Source organism: Panthera leo, chromosome D3 (assembly GCF_018350215.1).
Source record: "Panthera leo isolate Ple1 chromosome D3, P.leo_Ple1_pat1.1, whole genome shotgun sequence".
NCBI lineage: Eukaryota > Metazoa > Chordata > Mammalia > Carnivora > Felidae > Panthera > Panthera leo.
Genome location: NC_056690.1, coordinates 91,618,647 through 91,630,543, shown reverse-complemented (window position 1 = coordinate 91,630,543; position 11,897 = coordinate 91,618,647). Strand labels below are relative to the sequence as shown.

The 11,897-nt window shown below is 51.3% G+C and overlaps 1 long non-coding RNA gene across 2 annotated transcripts; it reads right to left on the bottom strand.

Annotated features, from left to right (window-relative positions):
* Positions 1–506: 506 nt before the first annotated feature.
* LOC122203922 lies at positions 507–11,352 on the bottom strand. Of its 2 annotated transcripts, none has more exons than XR_006195400.1 (5): positions 10,816–11,352; positions 7,989–8,087; positions 3,696–3,833; positions 2,998–3,147; positions 507–2,497 (listed from the first exon to the last, which is right to left on the bottom strand). It is a non-coding gene; the product is annotated as an uncharacterized LOC122203922 (long non-coding RNA). The 2 variants fall into 2 exon arrangements; XR_006195401.1 differs by having other exon boundaries at positions 3,696–3,829.
* Between the last annotated feature and the right edge of the window lie 545 nt (positions 11,353–11,897).

Here is an 11,897-nt window from a genome sequence, read left to right as displayed (position 1 = left end):
ACTATATTGCACGCTTGAAACTTAACAAACAATTGAAATAAAAGAAATACATACACTAAAATATTGAAATGGTTACTGCTACCTGTTTTTCAATATTTTTCCTAAAATATTGGGATCCCAAGAGAGATCCCAAGAGCCAAGGAGAGATGATCTCAAGAGCCAAGGTGAGAGATCCCAAGAGCCAAGGATCTGACAGCCAAGGGCACAGTGTGGGGCCAGGGAGCAGGTGTGAACATACAATTCTCTTCAGCAACAAGGGTGGTGATTATTTTATGCAGCGTATCATCTGGGCTTTGTCCTTTTGATGGCCGAGGTACAGATTAAGAATTTTGTTTTATTTTTTTAATGTTTATTTATTTTTGAGAGAGAGAGAGAGAGAGAGAGAGAGAGTGTGTGAGTGGGGGAGGGACAGAGAGAGAGGGAGGCACAGAATCCGAAGCAGGCTCCAGGCTCTGAGCTGTCGGCACAGAGCCCGACGCGGGGCTCGAACCCACGGACCGCGAGATCCTAGCCTGAGCCAAAACCAAGAGTCGGACGCTCAACTGAGGGAGCCACCCAGGTGCTCCTGGATGGTGAATTTTATACGATAACCATCACTCTTGCTACTGAAGGTAGCTGTGCATCTGTAGCTGCTCCCAGGTCCCGAACCGCTTCCCGGGATGTACCTGCTTAATCTACTCAGGCGTCCCTAGCACAGTATCCCAGGCACGGCAGCTTGAACAAACAGACACGTATCTGTCACAGTTCTGGGGGCTGGAAGTCTGATAGGGACGTGCCGGCAGAGCCCGGATCTGGTGAAGACCATCTTCCTGGCCTGTAGATGATGCCTCCTCGCAGTGTGCTCCCCAGGCGGACAGAAATCCCATGGCTCCCCGTGGTTTATGAGGGCACCGATCCCCCTCATGACCCAATCACCTCCCAGTGCCCCACCTCCTCATACCATCACACCGGGGGTTAAGGGTTCAACACATAAATTTGGGGGGAGACCCAAAAATGCAATGCTAACAAACCTTGACAAACTCTGCCTAGTGAAAGGCCAGGCACAGAAGGACACGTACCGTTGTTCTTCTTGTAGGCGATGTCCAGGAGAGAAGACAGATTGGAGATCACCAGGGCCCGACGGGGGGAAGGGAGAAGGTAATCACCCAGCGGGCAAAAGGTATTTTTGTGGGGTCGTTAGGGCCCATCCTGATCAGGGTAATTGAGGAACGCTCCCTGGGGGAAGTGAGATTTGAATGTGTCCTCGAGAGTCCATGGGTGTTTGTCGTGGGCGTACAGCGGGCCATCCAGCTCCCCCTCGGAACTGAAGCCCCTCACCCCTCACCCCTCCAGGGTGGTGACAGCCTACAGCTGAGGACGCCTCCCAGAGTCGCCTCGCCTGGAGGGACCTGCCCCGCAAGCTTACGAAGGCCCCCTAGACGCCGCCCACTTCCAGTGATGGGTCCGTGTGAGGGCTCTCCCTGCTCAGGGCTCTTCGCCCACCTTCTGCTGCCGCCCATCCCATCTCCTTCAATTCTTCCGGGTGTACGTCCCGCCAGCCCTGGCCATGGGGACCCGCTCCCGCTTCACAGCCACAGGTGTGAGAGCACTGCGGGGGGGCCGGTCGGCTCCGGAGGCCTCTCGGGCGCTCAAAGCATCAGCTCCCTTGTCTATAAGACAGGGGTCCTAAGGGGACAATCCTCAGAGCAGCTGGAAAAGTTAAGTGAGCCAACGCACTACAGCTCTTAGCTCAGTGCTCGCTAAAAATCGCCGTGTGTTCACGTGTTGCTCGCGGAAAGTATGGGAAAAGGACGAGGGGACAAGGAAGGCACTAGAAGCTGCTCCTGGGTCAGCAGCCTGGGTGTCATCTTCGGGGTGCATGCGCATGTGTTCTGAGGGGCGTCCCGCGCACCCATGCACACTTCCTGCGTGAACCTCCTCCTTAGCACCTGCCGTCCGTCCGCCACACGGTTCACGTGGTAGTGTGGTCTCCGAAGCCGGATCGCGGGGTAAGGAGGCGCCGGGCGCTCAGGGGCTTTGGGACACCCTCCCCGGTCCTTGTGGCCGGTTTTCCAGCTGGAAGAATGTGGACACACGTGTTGACCAAGAGAAGAATAAAAACTGAGTGGGTGGGAAATGACCTGACCATAGATGACGATGATGGTGAAAAGGACCCAGGACAGACTGACTTCAGCAGCAGAGGGGTGCACCGCCCCTCAAGGCCGGGAGAGAAAGGCAGGTGATTCGGAGGAGGAGAGAGGAGAGTAAAAGTTGGTGTCAACTCTGTTCCTGTTAACAACGTGCCAGCGTGTCACCTGCAGACGTGTCATTGGGCAGGATGGTGGAACTGGGGAAGGCACGGAGACTTCTCTGGAGACTGACGGAGATTCAGCGAGGTGGGCGAAGAAGCAGAAACAAAGGATGACTACGGCCGTTTGGGGCCACCCAGAAGCGGAGATTGGGTCTGCAGTCTGTCCAGGGGACAGACTTGTCCACGGCTCCCAGGACCTGGTTTGGGCTTCAGAAAGGGGCCGGTTGGCTCAGGGTCCGCGTGGGCCAACGGCAAGGCAGGTAACTGAGGAGGGCAGGAGCCAGGCCCTCCAGGATCGGCCTGCTAACTATTTGTCCCAAGTGTCCCGCCGCACTGTCCTGCCCAGTCCTGACAGAGGGCGAACCAGGGATGACCTGCGCGTAAGACCGGAAGGGGGTCTGGGACCCTGGAGGCTCCGGGAGGCAGTGAGTTGGAACTCAGCCCTGTGCACTTGAGAAACACAGGCGTCCCTGCAGTGGCAGAGGGACAGGTCTTGCCCACTGTGTCACTAAGAAAATGGAGGGGACACCAGGGGCTCCCCCACCGGCCTGGCCACTGTCATGAGGAAGCCGGGCCCCTGGCATCTACAGCACTTGACCCACTGCACGAGAAAGGCAGGCGCACATCTGGGGGCACCCCTTCGCTGCCCCCCGACTCCTCCTGCAGCCTGGCTGGGACTGAGCAGACCCAGCAGGGGCCGTCCTTACCTTGACCGGGTCCTTCAGCGCCCGCAAGCATGGCGGCCGCCATCTGTACCTTTTACAAGGTACAGGACGCCAAGTCGCAGGACGCCAACTGCAGAACGCCAAGAAAAGTGACGGAACGTGGAAAAGGAGAAATGGAAAACTATCAATGTCCTGTGACAACAACAGAAAGGAAATATGAAAAACTCAGTGTTAATGTGCCGGTGTGATTGGATTTTGGACCAATTTTCTTTTTTGAATTTATAATGAAGTTTATGCAATAAGTAAAGCAAACAGGGATAAATATAACCGTCATCACAAAATTACGTTTGTGCGTATGGGCACACACATGTGCACATATAGGTCGCTCTCTCTAGACACACTTGTATATATAAAACACATACAGACAGGTGTCAAATTGCACAGCCAGAAATGATGTAGCTCATCCTGTTCTACCATAAAGAACATTGGCCAACAGAAGTCGTTGAAAAATGCCAAGCGCACACCACGGAAGCCAGGGAAGACCTTGCATTTGGCCTTCTGGAATGTGCTGTGGCCGCCGGCCAGCCTCCCCCGTCCTGGCAAGGATGCAGGGTGCAGAGGGAGGCAGAGGGTGGGCCCAGCGCGGAGGCGTGGGGCTCTAAGGCAGGGGGACTTTGCGTGAGGTGTGGGTTTGATGGGCACGGGGACACCCAGGTCACGTGCTGGGGGAACAGAATTACCTGCTGAGTGAAGTTTTGTGTCCAATTTGGAAGCTGCTATGGAAACCTCTCCTGGCGCCTGTGTTTTCAGAAAAGTGGAGAACAGGCCAACGACACTTGCCAGATTTCTCGCTGGGTCAGTCCAGTTCTGCTCTCTGTCTTGGGAAACAGCGACACCCGAATCTGAAGGAGGTACCTGCCCCCAGCGGGCCTCCTCCGGCCTCCCTCGTGCCCCTCTCTGACGGGTTCCATGTCTCCCTGTGTTCTCCACCATGGTTGACGCTGTCTCGAATTATCCCTCACTGTCGATGCTTCTAGCGGAATGTCCCTGCCGACGGCAGCCCTGTGGGAGGGACGCCGCCCGCCCCAGATGCCAGCGCCTGGGAGTGCCGCGGCCCGGCGCACGGGAGGAGCCTCCCCACGCTCTGCCACCGGGGCCCCCCCTGCTTCCCAAGCTCCTGTCCACCCTTCCCCCTCCACTTCCCATTTCCTCCGAGGGCAGGGCATGTCAGGGTGCAACCTTAGGGGTGACGGTTGCACGTGGCCGCGAGATGGAGACAACCCAAGCGTCCATCAGCTGACAGGTGGGTCAAGAACGTGTGGTCCGTCCAGACCACGGAGAGTCATTTGGCAATAAAAGGGAAGGCCGTCCTCACACATGCGATCACACGGATGAACCTTAAATAGATTATGTCAGTGAAAGAAGCCAGACACGAAAGACCACATGTTGCATGATTCCGTTGACATGGAATGTCCAGAACAGGGGAACCCATAGCTCTAGTGAGTCGATCTGCGGTCGCCAGGGGCTGGGGGGAGGGGACAACGGGCAGTGGCTGCTGAGGGTCCCAAAGGGTTTCTCTCGGGGGCGATGAAAATGTTGAGACAGTTGATAGAGGCGGGTGGTCGCACAGCCTCGTGAATGTTCTAGATGTCACTGACGTGCACACTCAACTCACAATGGTTAACCTTATGTGAATTTACCTCAACTAAAAAAAACCCTTAGATTTAGGGCTCAGAGAGATTTAGGGGCTGGAGGATAAGGCTTTAGGATTCAGAGGGGATTCATTAAAGGAGTTAGGATGCTAAATATATTTCCAGTGTCACTAGGTCACCAGTTGGCCCCTCGGGGCTGCCTCAGAGCCCCTGAGGAATATGGTGCTCTGCGAAAAAGCATTCTGAGCTTCAGGTAGTGGAGTCATCAACTTTGGGACGTAGCCTTTTCCTTTTCAGTTGTTGGGGACTGTCTGTAATTTAGTCTCTTGAATGCAGTCAACCCTTGGCTCTTGTTGTGGATTAATCAATAGAAAGACATCATAGTGGTAATCTTTGGGGAGGCAAAATTCAATTTAATCCATTTTTTCTATTTGTTAGCTCCTCTGGTAATTGGTTTGATGGGGAAGAAGTTTGAAGTTATTGGTTAAATAGAGGTTTTTGGATTATCTGTGAATTTCAATTATCCATGCTTCACCTGGCCCCAATTAGCACTAATAATTGAGTTAACTGAATAGAAGTCATTTCCCATCATATCAGTTTTACCATAGCCTTATTTATTGTTTCACTAATGGAGACCCCGAAACACAAAGCCCCTTTCTCCAGCCGGCACTCACACCCCCATCCCACAATTTGTCAAATTAATGCCGTTTAACGGGCTCCAACTTGACTGCACAGTTAATGGTATGAAACAAACACTCTTAATAATACGAGCGCAGCTAAGGAGGGCGACCAGAAATTTCTAAAGTGCGCTGGGCTGTGTTTGCATTTGTGGCCAGAAGGTTTCCCAAAGCGTTTCTAAAGTGCAGCTAGACGTCTTCCTCAAGGTTTTCAACTAATTTGTATGTTCGATGTCGGTGAAGATTGTTGCTGTCTTAATTTGTCCCAGTTTAAATCACGACAGCTTCTGCAGTGCCAGTCAATTTCACCAGCCGCCTGCTTTCAAGATGTGTTCTTTTCTATTTACCAAACGCCATCCACAGGCCTGTTAAGGTTTCAGTCTCTCTTCTTGGACACGTTTGTATTTATATTAAACACAATAAATATCTGCCATTCCAACGGCCCCCTTTTGACCTTCTTTGATCTCTGAATCCCAACATCCCCAAACGCCGCATGGAAATTAGCCCGGCCCCTCCCGCGGGGCGGCCAGGAGGGCAGGGTTTCCGCAGCTGCGGGGCCCTGCGACTCTCACCGTGTTTGTCCATTGCTATGGTGATGCAGCGGGCAGCCGGGCCCGGGGAAAGTCCGGCTAGGTAAGGCTAGGACGCCAGCCGAACACACGATCCTGGTGCCAGGGTGCCGGGCGGGGCAGGGCTCCCCGTCGCTGCCCGCAGTGAGGCTGCAGGTGCACACACGCACTCCGGGGGCAGGCGCGCTGTCCCTCCGCAGACACGTCACCCTGCGGGGCCACTCGGCTTTCGGCTCCGAGCCAGCCCACGCGGAGCTCTGGGCGGTGGAAATGTGGAAGGTTTCGTGCTCCTACTGGGACAACGTCACTGCCTCGACCCCACATCGCGCTCTTCTTGGTGAATAAAGCAGCCGAGAGAGGCACCGAGAACCCACCAGTGAGGACCCCAGGAGAAGCCCCTGGCTCTGCGCGGACAGCCTGCTCCCCGCCGTCCTGTGCGGGGGAATGATGACCCGGCCTTCCCTGACGCCGTGAGACAGCCACTGGCTGGGGCCGTTTCTCTCCAGAATGAATAAGTTAACTAATACACAGTTCTTTCGTGTGGTTTCTAAAATAATAAAACCGCCTAGGCAACCGTCCGAGAATCAGACAGACAGACAGCTTCTAAGTTCTGCTTTTCTCGGTCTCATTTGTGTCTTTTGTTTTTGTTTCTTTTCTCATGATGTATTTGATGCTGGTTAAAGGACCGCTGACCAGTCTCTAAGGGACATGAAAAGCTTGGAAGACGATAAATATTTGAGAAGGCGGTACCTGGACATTGCCATTGAAAGATGTCCTTAACGGTGTTTCGGATCGGCCAGCTACGCAGATTTCTAAATGCGAAAAGTACATGGTGACGTCTAAGTGTTAATTAATCATTTATTTTGTTACTTTGGAAACTAGAAGCTGATCGTAGTTGACATCTGAGGCTAGTGGGGACATGATCCCTGTCTTTCCTGCCCAGTGGTCAGGGCACGCCTCTCAGTCTCTGTTCTCGTGAAGCGTAAGTGAATTCTGTGCAGATTGTCACTTTCCTGTCACTGGTGTGCATCCTGCTGGGCGCTAATCAGCTTGTAGTCCTATTTGACTTAAGGTTTGGGGACCCCAAGGCCGTGTGGACAACCCCACATCAGCAACACATTGGGTAGGAGAGGGTCAGATGCCTGGCATCAGGCGTTTCAGTGATTTTTCAAAACGGGATTGATTTACCAGTTAATCTTGACAATTGCTGGGTGTTTCTTGGCATTTATTCAATAGAATTATGGGCGTTAGAGACTTTCTGAGACAGCAGTTGTTCCATGGCTGAAGATAGTTTCTACCCCAATTTTCCACTTAGGTTTTGAAGAACTACAGTGTTTTTAACTTCCCTTAAAAGGTGTTACCAGGTAACAGAAAACAGGTTGAAAAAATGCTAAAGCCAGCTTAATTTTCCTTTTCGAAGCTTAACACAGTTAATTCGCTTTTTCTGGCAAGCGTCTCCCTCTCGGTGGAAAGACCGAGAGGGCTCGTCCTGACAGAGATCCTCAACCCAGGTGTGAAACCGGGTTTTCTTCTGAGGAAAAGCCTTTCTTGGAATATTGACTTCCCCCAAATCGTTTCAGGGCTTTGGCTGGTGCAGAGTTGACAGAGGCCTGGACATCTATATGCGACAGAAAGGAACCCTCGCCAGAAACTTCTCTGGGTGATGTTGCTGGCAGATCATAATACCAGTGCCGGCCATTATCAGCGGGCACCTCTGCGGAGCGGAAGATGCCCAAAGGGTGGTTGAAATGACTGATATTTGACAAACACTTATCTTCACAACGTAAACACCTGTTTCCTGGCAACCACGAAAGCCCATCCCTCGATTCGGTTTTCTCACGTATTACAGAAAATAAAAATCCAGATGAAGAAAACAGACCCTCTTTGCCAGGTCCTGTCATTACGGCCCTTGTGCGATCATTATTCGCATCGCTGTCGATACCATAAATTTGAAGTGATCTCAGTGACATTAATAAGGATTTCTGGCTGGCGTGTGTTTGTGATGTGGCCTCCCGGGCTCGGTCTGTCACATCAGCGTTCACCGCGTCGTGCTCTCCGAAGGGCAACTTTGCTTTCAAAACCCCTGGAGAAAGAACCCCCTAAGACTCCCCACGCCCCGGACCAGGCACTCTTACCTGCTGCTGGGCCTGAATTCAATTTCCACTTAGGTCAGAAGCACTTCTGTGAGTGGAAGGCGTCTTGATTCAACACGAAAGGCCGTCGGTCTCGCAACACTGAAAAGAAAGGCGGCCTTTAATACGCCATGGGATTCACCAGCCCCTTTGCTGAACCCACTTGCCCCCAGACTCCCTGCCCCATTAACCAGCACACATGGGACTCTGGCTGAATGTTCATTACAAACAGAGTTTAGTCTCTGTTCAGGAACGGGCTCGGGTTTTCGCTGGTTAAGATCAAGGGCCTTGTTCAAGGTGCACATGTGTATTAGTGTTAATAATCCAGTGTCAGTGAATGCCGTGCTAATTTAAAACCATGCTCTGTAAACCTCTGCCTCTCGCGGCCGCATATCCAAATGTCCCGGAAAGAGAATCAGTTAAGATTAGCTTATCTATGGCTTATGTGTCTCAAAGGCCATCAACAATATATTGCTTGGAATTCTTAGAAATCAGTTGTGTCCATTTAAATTGGTGTTGTTACTGAGGTAACGAAGAGGGAGCCTGGGAGCCATTTAGAGGCACTTTGTTATGACCGAAGCTCCCGGTCCTGGAACTGTACTTCTCCGGTTCGCCCGGAGACCTTGATTTAAAGAGTGACCCCAAGACTCTGCTGGCGGCAAATGTGGGGTGAGCTACTGCGTGCGGCCGGGAAAGGCTCCTGGGCGCCACTGTCCTTGGTGTGGAACGTGGGAGTGCCCCGTGAATCCACGTTACCAGGCCACACACGTCATTTCAAACAACGCAGCGATGACAGAGAAAGCCTTGCCAGTCGCTGGTGCACATGATAACAAATAAATCAGCTAAGGGGCGCCCGGGGGCTCAGTCGGTTAAGCCTCCGACTTCAGCTCAGGTCACGATCTCACAGTTCGCGAGTTCGAGCCCCGCATCCGGGCTCTGTGCTGACAGCTCGGAGCCTGGGGCCTGTTTCGGATGCTGTGTCTCCCTCTCTCTCTCTGACCCTCCCCCACCCCCACCCTGCTCACGTGCTCTCTCTTTCCCTCTCTCCCTCTCTCTGCCCCTCCCCCACTCACGCTCTCTCTCTCTCTCTCTCTCTCTGTGTCTCAAAAATAAATAAACTTTCTAAAAGATCAGCTAAAGAAACGAAGAGCCCACCGAAAGGCAGAAGGAGATGGTTTGAAAATGGCAAATAATCTTTTCTTCAAGAAAGAAAGGGACTTCGTTTAGCAGAGGTATCAGCAGTGAAACGTCACTGCCATGCAAGTACCCTTCGCAAAATGAATGTCGCCTCTTGTGGCGGAGACAACAGACACACAGCTCCTTTTAGCGTTCTAGTCTAAAATGGTTTTTCCCACTTACAAAAATAGGTGATAGTTTTTAACCATATAATTTAGTGCATATAACTCGTCTTTTAATAGGTAACCATGAGTGAACACTCTATGGAATTGTTAGGATCGGCTGACGAAGAAGAATGTTATTAAGGCTTAAGGAAAGCCAGCGACAATGCCGAGGTTTTCAGGGGAGAGAAAGCCTCTTTTCCACTTTGACCCAGGACAAGGGGAGAGAACCGTTTCTTACAGAACACGGAAGCCGTGGACTTGCCCTCCGCTCCCACGTCAGGTGGCTGGGGCCCCACGGCGAGGAAGGCCGTGCAGTGCTTAGCTGAGTGTCAGCTTTTGTACTTTGGGGACTGAGATTTGGGCCTTGCGGTTTTTACAGTTAATCATTAACTTCTCTGAGGTCTTGACGGCATTTCAGTGGAGCTAGAAATATGCCACTTTTCCAAGGAGTCTGTCTTGTAATTTCCCATTTTACCCCCAAAATCTAGTTAGCAGCTCATTGACCCGAGCTGGGTTAGGTGGAGACTAAACCCATGCTTCTGAATTCAGCAGAGCATCTGGGTTAAATAAAACCGGGAAAAGGAAAGGCAAGGACTCTTGTACTGAATACTTAATTTGCACATTAAAAGCTGATCATTAATCCTATATTTTAACACTGCAAATGTCAGAAGCTATTATTTCCTGGGGAGTCTGACAGTTCCAGGGATAGACTATCCTGTTGCAAAGTCCGTGGAATGAGCGTGAATAGATTCTGTATCAAACCCGAAGGCCATTAAATAATATTTAAAGGATCAATTTGTTGTCACACGTAAGCAAAGGGTACGACTCCTAGAACAAACCGTAACCACCACAGAATCACAGCGGGAAGATCACGTTATTAAAATCTAATAAGACATGTAAATACAATATCGTACACAGATAAGTATACACTTATTACAGTGCTGCGATGTGCGTCTGCAGTTCAACGTTCTTGAAATAAAATAAAGATAAGGCTTCCAGGGGCCCAACGACCATCGGTTTGTTTTTTTCAATGTTTGAGAAACCCCAGACCCTCAGGTGCCTAAAACGGCCAGCCAAAGGCTGTTTTCAAGCGATTCCGGTACAAACCAATGTGACCATAACCATTTACCAGTTTCTGAGAAATCACAAATCAAACACATTAAAAAAGCTGTCTTTGGACCAAATTGGAGTTTCTAACAAGACTGCCTACCGAGCGTTATATGTGCCTGATTATTAAGCTTTTAAAGCTGGGCTTCCCTAATGCCACTTGAAAGGGGCGGGCGGTGCTCCCTCTCCCTAAGCTTATTAAGTTCAAGTTTTGTGCAAACAGCTATTTAAAATGATTTGTTCATAAATGTGCACATGGCTTTCAACATAACAACTTTCACACACTGTAACAACGACAACAACAACAACAACAACACAGTACAAGGAAAATAAAGCTGAAGCAGCCACGAGAATCTTGCACTGATGGTGTTTTGAAATAGTACCTTTGGATCTCTTCCCCAAATCTTCAAATGACTTTTAAAATGTAGCGGGTCTTGCGTAATTAATGCGCTAAATGCCCATCGCCAGCCTGAAAACACCAGAGCAAAATGTAGCCGATTTCTTCCCCGAACGTTCGATTTTATATTCTTTGAACTTCCTCAGAATGTGGTGACCCTTCTAAGAGAAACTTTAAAGACGCGTTAGTCATTTTGTTGAGGCTTAAGGACATTCACTGTGTCCAAGCAGGAGACTGGCACTCATTCACCGGCCCGCTGGCCGCGAGGGTAAAGCCGAGCAGGGAGGCCAGGCCGAGGCTTATTTGAGGAGCAGAAAGGGGAAGCGGTCTTCTGGGCCCACTGGAGGCAGGGGGCGGAGGCGAGCCGGGAACTCATTCCCCATCCCGGAGTCCAGAGCTCAGAAACTACTGGAAAAGCCCAAACTCCCACGCTCCCTATTCTCAGTTCAAGGTTTCATTCGGGACAATCAGGAGGGCCGCTTCCCAATCCCACGACCTGGGAGGCTCACTTAAAATACTGTGTGTCGATAAAATGAATAACAGCCATACCCACCCCCCCAAAAACAACCCGCCATTTTATTGCATTTCATCCAGTTTTTCTTACGAACACACAAACTCCGTAGGTGTTTCCTAACTTGGAGTCTGAACCAAAATCCTTGCGTATTCCTCAGTGCGGGAAGATGTTTAGACTTCCGAACTCTGCAATCCAAAATACAACCAGTGCACGGAAATGGGAACAGAGTAGTGAATAAGGCTCACATGGGGGTTCTTGGGCTTCTGGGCCTGAGAGAGGAAGGAGCGGGCCCTGAGCAGCAGAGGAAACCCTCCCACCGCAGCCCCCTTTCTGCAGAAAGCCAGCCCTGCGGGTGACAGAGCAAGGGGGTCCCTCTCCCCGCACACACGCCCAGGGGGTCTGATCCCCAGGAAAACCAGCAGCCCCGGGGCCAAAAACAACGCACAGCCTACTCTGTGCTGCTCACTGGCTCCACCTCTCTCTCACCTCTGAAGACACACGGCAGTGTTTTGAGAGAGACACAAATAAAGCGCAAAGCTAAACAATTAAAGTCT